Consider the following 15,285-nt stretch of genomic DNA (forward strand, 5'->3'; position numbering starts at 1 on the left):
CAACTGAAAAGTCAAGTCTCTCCATTGTCAGTTATACATTTATTCCTTGTGAGGAGCAGGGGGGGGTCTGCAGACATGCACACACACACACACACACACACACACACACGCACGCACGCGCGCACACACACCTATAGCACAAGCTGGATTGGAGTGAGGAGGGTTGGGAATCCTTCAGAATTTAGTGATACCGATACATTTACTTTGATATCAGCTTTTTTTTTTTGATACAGATTAAAAACATTTTAAGAAAATAAAGATTACTTCACACATAACCTTCTATGTATTTGCTTTTTAGTTTCCAGCTCCTTGCCATTTTCCCAAACTCAGAACAATTTACTACAACAGATAAATCAAACCAGTTTCACAAAATGCGGTTTAACCATTTAGTTTTATGTTTTCCACTCCCCTCACTTTTATAACATCAAAAAATAAATTGAAATTTAGAGATTTACTCCTTTAATATTGAAATGAGGAGCTGAATGACAAGGTATCTTTTGATACTTTATAAAACTGAAGCAATCCAGGCCATGAAAGTACTGAAGTGTGCTACTCCGCCCCCGGAGTGATCAGTTCACCTAACCTGCAAAGTCATGTTGGATTATTGAGTGCAATGTTAGGACTGCGATGTAATAATTGCCAGCCCGCATCACTGCAACATCATAGTTCCACAAACATCTCACATCCTATGTATGTTTAATTTCAGCGCTGAGTTTAGGCAACGCACTGCTGATAAAGTTGGTTTGACTGAAGGGCAAACGTACAACTACTGCGATCACAGGGGACACGCAAACACTGATGGTTAACTATGAAAAAAAATTCATACGGCATAGAAAGCCAGCATAACACAATCGAAGGACAAAGTGTCTGTGCCACCGGTTTCCTCACGTATCCCAGAAGTCAAGCTCCTTCAGATTAAAAAAAAAAAAAACACCCTCAGGAAACACCTCACAATCGTAGGAGAAGTGGACAACATCACCTGATAATACAGACATGGAGAGACCACAGGTGAAATCCATGAAGAGTTTTAACACTGCATATCATTCTGTGTGTAAAGAAATCCAGGTGACTGCTTATCAACATCCATACCAAGAACAGAGTGGATGTACGTAAGCAACAAGTCATGACAAGCTGGGTTTTCTTGTTTCTATAAAGCAGGGTGACACTGGGGATTCCAAGGTTGCAGGTGCACAAGAGCGATGAGGGGAAGAGGGGAGAGAGCAGGATGATACCTGAATGATTTAGAAAAGAGGCAATATGCAAATATACAGATTTTTGTTATGCTTTTATTGCACAATCACTGACGTAGGAAGGAGGGAGGGAGGAACGTAGCGTGTGCAAGGCAGTACAAGGAGGGCAAAAATGGACTCTTAACCGAGGCTGTTAATTAAACATCGGATGATTAACTTGAGTTCCAAGTAAAAATACTGATCTCGATTTTGTTCATGACGATAAGCTCACCGCTTCACAATGTGCTACACGAGCAGTACATACAGTACTTGCCCACATAGAAGGGCTGCACAATAAAAAAGGACAAATTGATATTTTAACTGATGTCACAATTGCAATATGATTTTCAACACAAGAGAGAATTTATTGTTTCGAAGATATTCCCATTCTCATTGAAAATCCTATTAAACTGTAATTTTTTTTAGATCTGTATCGAACGAACGCGACGTGTAGGAAAGAAATCGCTAGTCTTCAATGTACCGTCTTGCAATTTGAAAATTACGATGAGCTATATCGGAATTTTGATTAATTAGTGAATACTTGTCCAGAAAAACACACACACACACACACACACACACACACACACACACACACACACACACACAGTCCCAAGACGTTTGACAACCACGTGCATGCAGTTTTGATTGGAGGTCATGGGAAAGCTGTCCAGGATCCTCAACCTCAGCATCCCCCTCCATCCCTCTTTTAGGTTGTCCCTCCTCCCTTCCAATCCCACAACTCCAAACTTTCATTTTAATAGCACCAACTGTGGCCTAGAAAACCCCATTACTCAAGAGGAAAAAATGGAACAATATTATCAATAAACCACTGGCTCATACCCTGAAAACGTAGACAAGCTCGAGGCAACCCTGATGGCCGATCTGGCAGCTGGCCTCTTTTTCCTGCTGGGCATTCACCTCTGATTCCTCTCTTTGGAACAACTCAATAGTTGTTTCCCCTTTTTGATACATTTCTGTTGTGTGTTTGAAAACCAAAAAAGTTAATTAAAAAAAAAACCTAGCTGTTTTCACTCAGTGAAAAGTTTGATTAAAACATTCAAACATGTGGCAGACATGGAATGTGTTTTTATTTCAGGCCCCGAGTGTGTCACCAAAAAAATTCCAGCACGTCCATGACAGTGGTGTTGCTTCAGAGCACAGAAGACAACAGTCTATCCATCTGAATGTAGCATCTTTGCAAGCTAAGCCTAAACTAAGTAATGAAATACTTACAATTATACTTCTCTGTCACCTGTATGTCATAGGCAGCAATCTTTTGCAGGCAATGAGCTGAGGGATAATAACCATGGCAACATCCTGGAGTGACACATTTTATCAGCTCAGAACCATTGTGCGGACTGGACTGGGACTAAACTCACATTCTATGAGCACCTGAGTTTTATGAACAACTCTACTCTTGTTCACTCTATTTCGCGTACACCTCGAGCCATGCAAATCAGGGGCTGGCAACAAATCAGGCCCAACGTATCTTAAAGTTAGCTGACTTAGCAAACCCCCAACAGCTGCGACGGCGCATGAGCATCATCAGGACAATGGTAACTGATGATTTAAGTCCACCCACTTCTTCCGAATCAAACTACGACTGAGTTGACATAAAAGAGGCAGTGTTGGTACCAGATGACCAATCACAACCATAAAGAGCTGCAGCCGAACAAATGAACAAAGTACCGGTAATGTAGGCTAAGAGCAACAAGGTGTCTGCAGCCAAAGCCAGGAAAGAAAAAAAAAATCCAGACAGTGTGACAGTTAACAGACTTGCTTCATCAATGAGGCTGGAGTTATCTGACCATAATCACAATTGTGTATTCCCAGTTGCTTTGATCCATTATGGTGGCGTGCAATGCAATATTAGCATCATTCTTACAGCTGCAAGCCTGGCAGCGTTGAAAGGCCTTGGGAGTAAGTGAAGATTAATAACATATAAACATAGTGGGGTCGCGTGTGAGAAGAGACTTAAAAGGGCAAAAGGTGTTTCTTTTATTCACTTTGATCTCAAACTCGACTACGGTGATACAGACTCTTCATGACATTGAAAACTCAGGGTTAAACCTGATGACACCTCGCTAATCCTCCTCTGTAGTACAGCGTCTGTAGGTGAGCCCAGCTAGGCTATCAGGGTAAATAAAGTCATTAGGTGTGTTTGTTCTGTCTTGATTTGCTGGCTCTGGTGTCAGCATCCCAGCCTGCCTGCTGTCTGTTCTTCAGGAGGCCAGAGGTGAATGGCTGCAACTTCCTCAGTCTGACCCCCGTTTACATCAATAGAGGTATTTCTGATGGGCGGACATGAGCCATATGGAGGCTCAGGGACAGAAAGTAAAGCCAGAGAACTCCAAATACTACCAGCATCCCTTCCCTCATTGATCCCTTATCTTAGTTGGCAACCTTTTGTGCAAAATCTCAATCTTAACAGCACGTAATAAGTAAAAAATGATTACATGATCCCACTTTCTGCTGGATGTATTTAAGTTGTTCTTACAGAGAACATGTGTTGTTAATAATTTAGAGAATAATCGGTAGGTATAATCAAAACTGGGTAAAACAAGCAAAGCCAAGAAGATGGTGGAGATAGTGATGAGGAAGCAAAGCAGCTCAGCGCCCACTTGTCTTAATTGATCTGTAAAATCTTCAAGACTGGAACAAATGCAAATCGCGTTGATTTGCTCACACTTCAGAAAATCTTGAAGGCTTTTAAAAGCCCCCATTCACAATGGTGGCTTAATGGTGGGAATATAGGGCCCGGGCTCTGAATGACACCAAACACAGAGCTGTGAAGTGAAGCTCAGGCTGCCTGCCACAGCGTTGCACTGATCCTCGGCAACCACCACAGTGCCAGGCTACCAACTGTCCCTGCTGTCCTCTGATCACCAATAGTAACAAAATTCCAATCAGAAATGAATAATTCTTATAATATTATAAATTAAATTATAATATTGAAATCTGGTGGTGTATTACCATGAGCAGGTGATAAGCTTTTGAAAGTTATCTGGACTACCTTCAAGAATGTCTAGCTTCCAGAAATCATCTGAGATCATAAACTGGACTGGTGGTTTTCAATATATTGGTCCAGGCAGAGAAAAATATGAGCATATTTTGATTAAATGTATTGAGGCCTTGTATTTTGGATCCCATGGATTGGGTTCTGGATCAGGGATCCAGACAAAGACACTACGATGTTCATATTCGGTGTCCTCGTAGCATCCTCGGAGGGGGTATGTGCTCTCTGAGAGTTTTCTAGTTTGCGTCCTCTTTTCAGGTTTGCCTTGTGGACTTAGAGGAAGATTCACAGCCAAAAAACAAAGAGGGTAGAGTCTTGAAAACTGGCCATCATCAGTTGTGGCAGTGCCTTTGAGCAAGATGGGGAATTTGCTTCATTTTTTTCTTGTTTTTGCATTATTTCACCAACTGAAGAATGCCATAAAGCTTAAATACATTATCTGTTATAAGTCACGTAAAATATTATGATATATTATTATGAATATTATTGTGAATTTAAATGATTACTCATGCCTATTAGCTGATATTTCCAACAATGTAACATTGTTTATTAGCAGCTTTTATCTCCTAATTCAGAATATAATTGCATATAATCTGATTGATAACTAAGATATTTGAATGATGTTTAAATCTGACCAGAACATGACAGTAAAATTCCAAAGTTCTAAAACCATGTAAAGTAAATATCACGTTTGTTGATCCCCACTGTACTTCTCCACTTCACACTTCATGACAGAGGAATGTCTTGGTAATATCTCTTTAAGAGAAGGCTGAGCCTACAGCTGCGAGAGCTCTGCTTTGTTGCTCCTCTAATTTCTAATTTCAAACTTCATTTTCAGCCCGTGCAAAGATTTTCTGAGCCGCTCTCTGGACATTGGCAGGAACTTTCACCAGCAGCTAAACTTCCCAGCATGCTTTGTAGCGGGGCTGGCTTTGTTCAGCAAGTTAACTGTGAAGTTGCTCTGCAGGGATACAACCCTTCTTCACTGTTTTCCCCTGCAGTTTCACACATAATATGCAATGCAATGTCAGCAGAATGAAGTTTTCATATGGGACATGTATTTACAGCTTTTAATTTCACACTGCCTCACATTTTGTGATGCATGACCGTAATCTGAAAGATTTATATGAAAGAAGAACCCTTCTCCCCAACTTCCGTGGTCATAGCTGACAAATTACTATGTTTTATATCGAAACTTCTTTCATCATCTCTCCAAATACTTGAATCAAGCCACTGCAATTAAAGACACATCTTCAATCACACTACTCTCAGTCCAGTTTCTGAAACAGATGCATCATCAAAGCTTCTTAATAGCCTTAAATGGGACCTATTTTCTATGATGCACAACTAAATTACATTTAATCCTAACACCATGGAAACAGTTCCAACCCTTTGCTCTAAAGTGGATATTACATCTTCCCTGGATGACATGCAAGGGACAGTGCAGGCTGCCTGCAGCATCTGGTGGACACCTGTAAGACTGCAAGTCATTGAAGACAGAGGACTGATTCTGTTGTCACCCAGAATCTGGTCCGGAACAAAGGTTACTGACCCTCCGACCAGATCCACAGCCCTCAGCACGGGAGCCATGGGAGGCATTTAACCTGGGTGTTCAATTAATACATCAAAGACTACATCAATAACCACGAACAGTGAATAAAAACGCAGACGCCAATCTGGTCCGTGTGAGAAGAGCAGGTAGTCAAAGTGGGCGGGAAATCTGGTTTTGTCAGTCTTTATAAGTGAAGGTTTCATTTTTGCAAAAACAGATTTGTGCTTATTTTACATCTTGTCTTTTTTTTTGCTTTAGTGGATGCAAACTGTTCTTTCTTTTCTTTTGCAAATTAACTCCTGTATTGTTTCCAAGTCACTGATATGGGAAAAAAAAAAAAAAAGCTGGAACAACCTGTGCACTCTTTTATCTTCTTCAAGTAGTTACACCGAGATCTGCAACTCCTTAGAAGAAAGTCTACAAGCCGAGAGATCCAGAGCTTCTTGTGCATGTTACTCAGGTCATAAAAATCCTAGTCACCCCCCCTCACACACATTTTCACAGTCTGCCAAGTCTCTGAAAAATATTATGCAGCTCATTCGTGGACACAATAAATAACATGAACTAGTGTGAAATATGATGCAATCCAATCCAAAATCTCTCTTACAGCTCTTGTTAAACCAATAATGTTAGGTTTTTGTTTGAAGTGTTTCAGGGAGATGTTAATTCAGTCTCACAGTGTTTTAAGTGGTGATGCTGTTGTATTTTACTATGTTATGTTTCTAATTCCATTAAAGCAGAACATTTTATGGTCATATTTTTACAGGTGTTCATGTTATTTTGTCCATATACTGTGTTGAATAAATACTCACAAAAAAGGTCCTGGTTTTCTCTTGATGTAATCTGAGGAGAAAGAAAGAAAAATAGCGTCAGTTTGTGCATTTTTAAGACAAAGCACATTGAATCAACATAGCTCAAGCCTGTCCGACCTGCGAAGCACCCACACCTCCTTTATTTATAAGAAGTAATCACCACAAGTGAACCAGATCACAAAGGGACAGTCACTGACACCAAAGCAATTATGCCGTACAGGTCTAAGCTCTTACACAGCACTTAAAACTGTTTTAAAGGCCACCTGGGCACACTGCGGAGCTCTCTTAACTGTTAGGGTGCAGTTTGGTCCATTTTACAGTCACTGGGGCACAAGGAAAGTAATCCCTGGAGTTGGACCACTAAACCTGCTCTGTCCCTGTAACCATGGCAGCAGACAGGTAGTGTCTGGGTCACAGGGCAAACATGGCCGGGCTTCAGCGTTGGCCGTCGGTTAATAAGAAACTAGCCTGGTGCCAACACATGCGGGCAAACGTGTGAGTGCGCTCACACCAACGGTAGCAGGTAAACACACACACAAATTTAGGCAAAAGTTCCCAGATGACTTAGGAAGGCAGGTTTCGGATATTAATGGTGGATATTCTTGCCACACGTGAAAGGTAAAATGGCACAGTAATTTTCTAGTGTTTACTCCATGATGTGTAAATCACAGATTAATTTAATGTCACCAGTGGGGTCAAAGCCCGAGGTCAGTTATCAGTGGTGGCTTTCAATCAAGCCGAAATGAAAATAATTCTTATCATAGCAGTTGTTTCGAAAGATAGCCCTGGTTTCCATGCTGCCCGTCTCTGTGCAGATTGTGAACCTTAAGATTAATGCAGATTGTTTAAAAAAAAAAATGTTTTTTTCAAAAAGAAACATTGCAAATGCATTTCTCCCAGCCACCATTTCATATAAAGGCAATAAATAATGTTGTGTTGGAAAGCAGACAATTTGTCCAGTTTTATTTCACAAAATGCCCACACGATGGTTGCCTGTCTTGCCCTTTTGAAAGGAAAACATGATCTCCCTTGGCCTTTTCTCCATTTCCCACCTCTCTCTCTCTCTTTTCAGTTGCTATGAGACACTCCAGCTGAAGCCAAGGCTTCCACAATTCATTACTGGAGGAACAAAAGCCAAAGCACTGGACAAAGCAGGGCAGACCAACTCAAACCAGCTCCCACTTAACACACACATCACACCTCTGAGTGCTCTGCTGACATACAAATGACCAATTAAAACCCTCTCCTTTTGCCTTTCTTATATATTTTCTTTTTTTTCCAGTAGTGGGGGATAGATGCAGAGAGGTCAACAGGTGAAAGATTTGCAACATCTAGTGAAGGTTTTCTACATTTTCAAGTGGTGCAGTTGTCTAAACATTGTGATTTCTGCAGATAATGTGCTGCAATACAGCAAAATATGACTTTTAATGTGTCTACCATGGAACAACACACCACTTTGCCAAATGGAGCCAATAAGCTACAATACACCGTCACTGCAACATCACCTGTCTCTGACTTCCCACTAGCTCAGCCTCACCAAATCATGAAACATCTCTTTTCTCTCCAACCAATCAGATTTCATTCTCTGGCTGTTCTCATGCAAAGAAAGAGAGGAGAAGGCCAATGAGAAATGGGCCTCCTTCTTCCCCGAGTATCCTACACCCACGACAAACACCGTCTGAGAAATGCCAACAGACAGGCAATCAGTCATTGTAATTAGGCTGGCTGCCATTCCCGAGCCTTCATAATTCAGGCTGGAGCTGGAGGACATAGGAAGTGAGAGCCCAGCTGCCGACTGCCACAGCCCACCACGGGCTCATCCAAACCTCAAGACAGGCCACTCCCTCTCCCTTTTCTGCTCCCTCAGATGGGGGGGACTGGCCGAATTATACAAGGGCTGGCTGGCTGCAAAATTAAAACTCCCCTCCCTCCATTTCTCCTTGTCTACAACCAAAGAAATGCTCACTTTGTTTTCACTGCACTGCAGAGTTTTGTTCTCCAAACTGCACAACTGCTGGGGGCAAGAGGAAGGATCTTAATTTCAATATATAAAACACATTCTACATAACATGGTGACGTTTTCACGGTGCAATTCAATTTGAGGGTGAAAAGTCGAAAGAAGCTATTGTCTGTGCTGTTTCTAGATGGACAGAACACTGGATTTACAGTACAGACATGGCCAGCTTGTCTCTCTCCGGAATTCACAGCTGAACAGGAAGCTATGGCAGTACACTGCAGAGATTTGTTTTATTTGCTTGCAGGCCAGGGTTGACTCAGAAAGTGTCTTTGCTTGGTGTATAGGACCTGACGTGTTCTTGGCAGAGGAATGAAGAACTGTAAGTTCAGACACAATAAAGCAGAACGGAGAAACACGCCAAATTGCAGAGGCAATTCTGTCCAGAGGCTCATTTTTCCAAAATGATTCACACTGGAAAGGAAAACATTTCCCTGTCCTTAGATGAACTTAGTGTGCTCTCTGTCAGCTTTTACAAGGAAGTGATGGGGGGGGAGGGAGGAGAGATGTGCACACACATACACATGACCACACAGCCTTCTGATTCTTTGCTCACTGAGGATTTAGGTCATGCACGTAAGTGCCCCAAACACAAGCACACATAAACAAGCGCTAAACATTTTTAAAGTTGTAGGGGAAAAAACAATAACGTGCAATCTTCATAAGAGTGGACCTAAGGGCCATTTCACATGTCCTCGGTACTGCACATGAGCAGCGAGTAACACAACTGCAGGACAAACTGTGCTTTCCGTGCTCAGTAGAGCAACGGCACAGTTGAGGAATGAGGGAGGACTGAAGGCAAGTTTTGCATTAGTCAGCAGAGGTTTACTGGCTTGTCTTGCTCAGCTGCTTGACAGTGTTCACCTGTTCTCTCTCCCTTTCTGCAGGATAACACCTGCCGAAAGCATGATTACTCCTGCATTAGACTGCCTACGGTCCTGCAGCTGTAAACACTCTCATGACAAAACTCTAAAATCTTATAACAATGAAGAATCGTCACATAGGACGAGCAGCCTGTCAGCATAACACGATATCTAATGTTTGTGATGGAAAAGTGCAGCTCACTTTGTTAATATCCTCTCATTAAAGTAAAATTAGATCTTGCATTAAGCATTAACGAAGGCATTAGGTTACATAGAAAAAGCCTTCTGAACGGCTTTGCTGGAAGCTTTTATGTACTCACAGCTACACTGCTATTAATGACAGCAAATATTTGTGCAGCTGTTGTAGTGCACCGATAATATACCACAAACGTTACAGAGTAAAAGGACGATCAATGAAAAATGAGGGTTTCGAGGAATCACATCACAGACTAAAAATGTGCTCTCACACGGTTCTACAGTCCTGCTGGTATAATCATCAGCTCTGTCACGATACAACGCGGTGCTGAGACTTAATCCAGAAGTACTGCGTGATCACCACAAACTGATTAGGAGCTCCACATTCGGTACAACCTGAAAACTGGATGGGTTTCTTGGATGATTGTAGGAAGTCCATGTTATAACCTCAAAGTTCAGAAATCAGACAAATCTTAATTTCTCAAATACATGAATGACTAATTAAAAAAAATTAAGAATACACAACAAGGATATGAAACAAAGGAGCGGTATTGCAGGGTTGGACACAGTTTGACTCAGTGTGATGATGTCTCTCTCCTAGTTTCACATCAATTCAATGACTTACTATTGTGTTACCTGCATAAGCAGGTAGCACAATAGTTAGCAGCAGAGACCTTATTTAATACAGCAAATCGAATTATACATAAGCAAAGGACTGCTTATCCACCCAAATGATCCTGTAAGGGGTGGGGATCTGTGTGTGTGCACGTGTGTGTGTGTGTGTGTGGACGTGTGTGAGTGAGGGGTGTTAACAAACATAATTTTAATGTCACCAAATGGAATGGAGGCTCCCTGATTTGGAATCATAAACCTGGTGAGCACTGCAGGATTTTCAAATCTTAAGCAATTAAAAAAAATAATAATAATTGAGACCACAGACACAACGACAGGTTTAACGGATTTTTTAATATCTTAATCCTAAGAGTGTGCGAAACGCACACACGCATACACACACACACATACACACATCTGCTAGACCCCACGGTCTCAAACAATTTCAGATATAAACAAACATGCAGTCACTGTCAGCTGCTTGCAATTGTGTGTTGTTGTTTTGCACTGTTAAAAAAAACACAACACAAACCCAAAAAATATGGATAAAGTAGCGACCAAGAAGAAAAATCAGCTTTTTGTAGTCCAAGCAGGAGTGACTCCATAACATCTCACACATGCTTGTGCTAGTCACAGCTACAAGCTAAGCACTCACTGGTGAGGCTGGTTTCTGCTGCATTTTTTCCCAATGGAGGGACTCATGGATGCCACAAACAACAACTCACATTACTGCTGATTGTCTGCAGCTTGACTAACTTCCAAACACACCTTCTCCTGCACCTTCCCTTGTCGGACCAGCCAGTAATCAAGGACCCACCAGAGTAGAGTAGGGAAGACAGCTAATTAGCTGCAGCACCATGTAAATATACCTGCCAATGTCATTTCAACTCCATTAGATGCCGTCACGGTCATCGCTCTGCAATATCCCAGCAACCAATATGTTGTCTCCAAATGGCTTGTAGCTTTTGCAGTTTGTTTATGTTGGCCATGTGCCTGCACTCCTACAGCCTACCAGCTGCTGTCAATCAAACAAGACACTGACATGTTCAGCTGGCTCACACCAAAAGTAGCATTTCTGATACTTCTGGTATTTGCCCACAGACATTTTTTCTTTAAATACTTCAAGTGGTTGAAAATAAATTCATAAAAATCTTATATAAAAATGTAAAATATATATTTAAAAAATGTGTTGGCATTATTTATGATAGCAAAAGAGGTGAATACGTGTTATTTTTATTTTGAAAAAGGGATGTCTGGCTCATCCTAGATTTAGCATGGTGCCTTTCAGAGTTGACCTTTTCCATGGACCTTCTTTTTTCTAGCTTTATATATATATATATATATATATATATATATATATATATATATATATATATATATATATATATATATATATATATATATACATACATACATACACATACACATATCTGAAGTTGGACACTAACTTAAAATATTGCATTTACTGGTAAAAATTTGCACTGCAGCTGAACTGTAAATTCATCGTGACAAGATGGACATTTTATTGTGATAAAAGCCAGTATGACCGAGCATTTGTAGACTCAACTGAAACACTTAAAGCAATAGAGCATCATATTTTCAGGTGAATGTAAATCCCTCGCCTTCCTACTGAGGCACTGATCCACCAGTTTTCTGTTTCAGTGTGATACACACCTGTTGATATCGATACCAGAGTTGAAGCCTGAATGTTTAAGGCTCTAACATGTGGCTAGTAAACGAAACAATGCTCCTTATTAGAAAATAAATAAATACATAAAGGCATCAAATTTAAATAAACTCCAGTTTGTTTGAAGTGGATATATCAGTGACATGTCTCAAGCTATGTAATGGCAGGTTCACAGTCCAGCGCTAACTTTGGAATGAAATTCAGATTTTGGATCTGCACCATCATTCTGATATCCAATCATTGAACGACATCTGTATCGGCACAGTTCCATTATTTCCGATCTCATATCTCATCTCTCTCCGGAGACCTACCCCACGCCACAGAGTTAGCTACTTCTGGTTAGCCCTTGGCTAACTTGTGGACAAATGTGGATAAATATTTGAATCAACACTTTTAGACTTCTGCAATATCATCGGACCAGAAGTCCCACAGACTGCTCTTGGGTTCTGCATGTGTGCACGTTTCCTTCATTGAACATTTTCATTACAGTAGCCAATGGTGAAGACAAGAAAACAACCTTACTGCTCTTTAACTTTCTGTGAAAAGGAACAGACAAAAAAACAAACAAAAAAAAACCCCTAAAGTAGTAAAAATAAATAAATAAATAAAAAATTGTGCTTTCTGCAGTGCAGCAGTTAATGCGGACACACTATTCCACTGTGTGATGACATCAAAGAAATCAGCAAATAAGGCCAACTTTGTTACCCTGCGTGTGTGATGGGTCACACCAGCTCTGCTGAGACACTTTTACATGTGTTGGATTGCATAATAATTTTCAGCTCACACAGGACATACAGAGCTGCAAAAAAAAAAAAAAAAAAAAAAAGCAAAATATTGTAAATAAGGTCATATCAAATCCCCTCAAGTAGCCTTGGCCTCCGAACGGTTAAAACACAGTGGAAGCGATAGGAAGGCTGGCTAGAGGTCGAACCCTGACAACTCTGCAGTGGAACCGGCCGAGGCTGCAGCAGACCACAGCTGTGAGGCAGCACAGTTGGAAACTTTACGGGGGCTCTAACTTTCTCCATGATTTGACATTTATTTTAATAAAGATATAGATGATTTAATAATGTGTGTGTGCCGTGTGTGTGTGTGTGCGCGCGCGCGTGTGTGCACGTGTGTGTTGTCAGTGTGCCCATAACATAACCATGAAATAGTGATTTGCTTCTCCTCCTGCTTCTAAAAATGACCTAGAGACTCTTTGGTGGAAGCTCGACCGTTTACACACTCCAACTTTCGGAAGTTGTGTATTGCTGTGTACACAAGGACCCTCGACTACTTCACGAAAAGAACCTACAACCATTTTATTTCCTCTTGACCACCGTTTAGGAGGACATGCGAAAGAGATTTTTAGTTTTCACAAATATTGCAAAAGCCATGCGGCCTGGTTATTTATTGGCATTAGTGCCAGGTCATTACGGCCTCATGCAGAGGTCTCACACACACACACACACACACACACACACACACACACACACACACACACACACACACAGATAGATTGTAAAAAATAAAAGCAGCGTGAAAAAATATAAGACTTCAAAATTTACCGACTTGTTGCAACATCATTTTAACGTTTTTTTTTTTAACTAAGTATTAAATCTAAATGCAGCAGCTGCAGACGTTACAGTTGTCTGGTGATTCTGAAGTGTAATTCACTTAACACATTAACCTCAACTTGTTTTAAATATCTCTATCTGTGTCTCTACGGTGCTTTTAATAACTGGATTCTCCCTGAATATCCATGCGACCTGTCATTGAAATTAAGTGAATTATAGATTTACTCAGTACTTCAGTTTGGACCAGATCTCTCAGATGGTCTCTCAAACTTAACGCTGCACATCTCCTCCAGTTCCTGTGTGAACATTCTTCAAAAAGACTGACTAATAATTTTGAGTGTCCCTGAAACTGCACTGTCACTTATAACAGCACCTGCATCATCTTTGTAAAATAATATATAATAATGTATAATATTTGCACTTTAATCTCTATCGGAAAGCACTTTTACTGTTTTTAATGTTTTCAGTAAAGGAAATGACTTGAGTTGAAACTGCACTGAAGCTCCGAGTTACAGATTTCTTCCCGTGACATTGAACCTGACATCAAACAACAGTCACCATCAAGGGGCACTACAAGTGCAGGAAATAAACGCAAAATACCGCCTTGCAACGTGTTAAAAATCTAGAATAAAATGACACTGTTAAAAATATAAAATTAAAAATAGTCTAATAAGCTACAAAGAATGAGACCAACTCCTGCTGAATATACTGCATGAACATAAACGCATTACGGTTTTAATTTGATGTTGTTTTTTTTTGTGTGTGACAAACATGACGGAGGCGTTTATTACATATTTGAGAAGTCTTCAGAACAAACGCTTCTCAAAAAGGTCAAAAGGAAAGTTGAAGTCAACTCACCGGCAACGCAACTGGTCGACTGTCAGCTGTGAGTCTCGTCCTCGCTCGTCCTCGATGAACCCGGCGTGAGTGGAAAAAACAGCCGCACATTAAATATTTTCTCTCTCTGCTTGCAGCTGCTGCGTGTTGTTGAGGTGCTTCGGAAATTCGACAGGGAGAGAACATTACATGAAGTTCGCACGCAACGCCGTTCTTCATTTAATTAGAACCGCCTAGAAAGAAAGTGGTCCTCAGTCGAGTTATAATCTACGATGTGGTTCGACTGTCGTGAGGGCAGGATTACGCACACACACACACACACACACACACACACACACACACACACACACACACGCATCCCAGAGAAAGCTTTTTATCTGTTTCATCCGCGAGGCTTGCCCCAATATCTCCGTGCGGGGACTCTGACTCACCCCACCGTGCGTAAAGGCTGGACTGCGAGTTACTGTCACAGCCGCCAAGGGTCTTGATTGGTAGCACCAAGTTCAAAAATTATCCGGCTTCATTTTGTTTTCTGTCATTGTCTCTGCAGACACTTTGAGCGGGCACAGGAAAGCGTCTAAAAGCGGCAGCAGCTTCACTCGCGGCATGGTGTGACATCATGATGCTTAAATTATGGCGACAGGACACAATACACAGCAACACATCTCCATTCTGACTTTTGCAGGATTTGCTGTTACAGAAAGAGGTGGGCACTTTGAATTTTAATATTTAAATGTGCATGTCCCTCTCAATATATTGAGACTATATATAGTGTGTACTTGTGTATATTTGTATTTTCTGATGTGAAACAGAAATGAAAAGTCTTAAATATACTGTTCATCCTGGCTAGTGTTGGATATCCTCTACTCAAATAAATGATTCGAACATGTGAGTTTGCACAAGCACTGT

General features: G+C 40.9%; 1 long non-coding RNA gene across 2 annotated transcripts in view; it reads right to left on the reverse strand.

Annotated features, from left to right (window-relative positions):
* The window catches only part of LOC147259237 (uncharacterized), a 47,981-nt gene extending 33,312 nt beyond the window's left edge, over positions 1-14,669 (reverse strand). For both annotated transcript variants that reach the window (XR_015117193.1, XR_015117192.1), the window contains exons 1-2: positions 14,398-14,669; positions 6,610-6,640 (exon numbers count right to left, since the gene is read on the reverse strand). This is a non-coding gene — a long non-coding RNA (uncharacterized LOC147259237). The remainder of the gene's footprint in view (positions 1-6,609; positions 6,641-14,397) is intronic.
* Between the last annotated feature and the right edge of the window lie 616 nt (positions 14,670-15,285).

This window comes from Aulostomus chinensis, chromosome 7 (assembly GCF_037954235.1).
Source record: "Aulostomus chinensis isolate RoL2024-O1b breed Wild chromosome 7, RoL_Achi_v1.0, whole genome shotgun sequence".
Classification (NCBI taxonomy): Eukaryota; Metazoa; Chordata; class Actinopteri; order Syngnathiformes; family Aulostomidae; genus Aulostomus; species Aulostomus chinensis.